The sequence below is a fragment of the Lissotriton vulgaris genome, chromosome 1_2 (genome assembly GCF_964263255.1).
Source record: "Lissotriton vulgaris chromosome 1_2, aLisVul1.2, whole genome shotgun sequence".
Lineage (NCBI taxonomy): Eukaryota > Metazoa > Chordata > Amphibia > Caudata > Salamandridae > Lissotriton > Lissotriton vulgaris.
In genome coordinates, this window is record NC_141686.1 from 350,843,741 (window position 1) to 350,846,169 (window position 2,429).

The following is a 2,429-nucleotide window of genomic DNA, read 5'->3' on the forward strand; positions in this document are numbered from 1 at the left end:
GAGGTACAGTGGCGAGGGCTTGGCTGGAAGAACGTAGTTGGCGGGAGGGGGTGTAGAAGGACAGTCGTGAGTTGAGGCATTCTGGTCCGATGTCGTAGAGTGATTTGTGTGCGTGGGTTAGCAGTCGGAAAGTGATCCTCTTATTGACGGGTAGCCAGTGGAGGTCTTTCAGGTGACCAGAGATGTGTTCGTTACGCGGGATGTCTAATATGATCCTGGCTGAGGCGTTTTGGATTCGTTGGAGTTTCTTCTGGAGTTTAGCGGTAGTACCTGCGTAGAGGGTATTTCCGTAGTCCAGTCGGCTCGTGACCAGAGCATGGGTGACTGTTTTTCTGGTTTCGGTGGGGATCCAGCGAAATGTTTTTTTGAGCATGCGAAGAATGTTGAAGCAGGATGAGGATACAGCGCTGACTTGTCTGTTCATTGAAAGTGAAGAATCCAGGATAACGCCTAGGTTCCGTGCGTGGTCTGTCGGGATGGGTGCTTTTCCAAGGGCTTCCGGCCACCAAGAGTCGTCCCATGCAGAGGGGGATGTACCTAAGATGAGGACTTCAGTTTTATCTGAATTCAGTTTCAGACGGCTGTGTTTCATCCATTCGGCAACTTCTTTCATTCCTTCGTGTAGGTTAGTTTTGGCGGTGCTGGGGTCATTGGTGAGAGAAAGGATCAGTTGAGTGTCATCCGCGTAAGAGATGATGTTGAGGTTGTGTAGGCGTGCGATGGCCGCGAGGGGGCTCATGTATACGTTGAAGAGGGTGGGGCTGAGTGAAGATCCTTGTGGTACGCCACAGATGACTTCAGAGGCCTCGGACTTGAATGGTGGAAGGCGGACTCTCTGGGTTCTTCCGGTGAGGAACGAGGTGATCCATTCGAGTGCTTTTCCTTGTATTCCGGTGTTTCTGAGGCGTTGTAAAAGGGTGCTGTGGCAGACTGTGTCGAAGGCTGCGGAGAGGTCGAGGAGGATGAGGGCGACTGTGTCTCCATTGTCCAGTAGAGTTCGAATGTCGTCTGTTGCTGCGATGAGGGCGGTCTCAGTGCTGTGTTTTGCTCGGAAGCCAGATTGTGAGGAGTCGAGGGATTTGTTGGCTTCGAGGAAAGCGGCGAGCTGGTTGTTGACAGCTTTCTCGATGACTTTGGCCGGGAAAGGAAGGAGTGATATGGGGCGGTAATTTTTGAGTTCGGTGGGGTCCGCTGTGGGTTTTTTCAGAAGGGCGGTGAGTTCAGCGTGTTTCCAGCTTTCCGGGAAGGTGGCGGAGTTGAAGGAGCAGTTGATGACGTCTCGGAGGTGCGGTGCTATGACGGAGTCTGCTTTGTTGAAGATGTGGTGAGGACATGGGTCTGTGGGGGATCCTGAGTGGATGGAGTTCATCAGGCGGATGGTGTCTTCAGTGGAGATTGGGTTCCAGTCGTTAAGGGTGTTCAGGGGGAGACTGTTCGTCATATGGTTGGGTGGGTTGGTCTCCGGGTTGGTTGTCGAAGCTGTTGTGGATGTCTGCAATTTACTCTCTACGGAGGGGACAGAGAGGAGTACACTCTAGGGGTGGGACAGAGAGAGGGACTCACTTTAGGGGTGGGACAGAGAGATGGGCTCACTCTGGGGGTGGGACAGATAGAGGGGCTCACTCCAGGGATGGGACAGAGTGATGGGCTCACTCTGGGGGTAGGACAGAGAGAGGGGTTCACTCTAGGGGTGGGACAGAGAGAGGGACTCACTCAAGGGGTGGACAGAGAGAGGGGTTCTCTCTAGGGATGGGACAGAGAGAGTGGCTCACTCTAGGGGTGGGACAGGGAGAGGGGTTCACTCCAGGGGTGGGACAGAGAGAGGGGTTCACTCTTGGGGTGGGACAGGGAGAGGGGCGCACTCTAGGGGTGGGACAGAGAGAGAGGTTCACTCTAGGGATGGGACAGAGAGATGGGCTCACTCTGGGGGTGGGACAGAGAGAGGGGTTCACTCTACGGGTTGGGACAGAGAGAGGGACTCACTCAAGGGGTGGGACAGAGAGAGGGGTTCACTCTAGGGATGGGACAGAGAGATGGCCTCACTCTGGGGGTGGGACAGAGAGAGGGGTTGACTCTAGGGGTGGGACAGAGAGAGGGACTCACTCTAGGGGTGGGACAGAGAGAGGGGCTCACTCTACGGATGGGACAGAGAGAGTGGTTCACTCAAGGGGTGGGACAGAGAGAGGGGCTCACTCTACGGATGGGACAGAGAGAGGGGCTAACTCTAGGGATGGGACAGAGAGATGGGCTCACTCTAGGGGTGGGACAGAGAGAGGGGCTCACTCTACGGATGGGACAGAGAGAGGGGTTCACTCAAGGGGTTGGACAGAGAGATGAACTCACTGAAGTGGTGGGACAGAGAGAGGGGTTCACTCTAGGGATGGGACAGAGAGAGGGGCTCACTCTACGGATGGGGCAGAGAGAGGGGC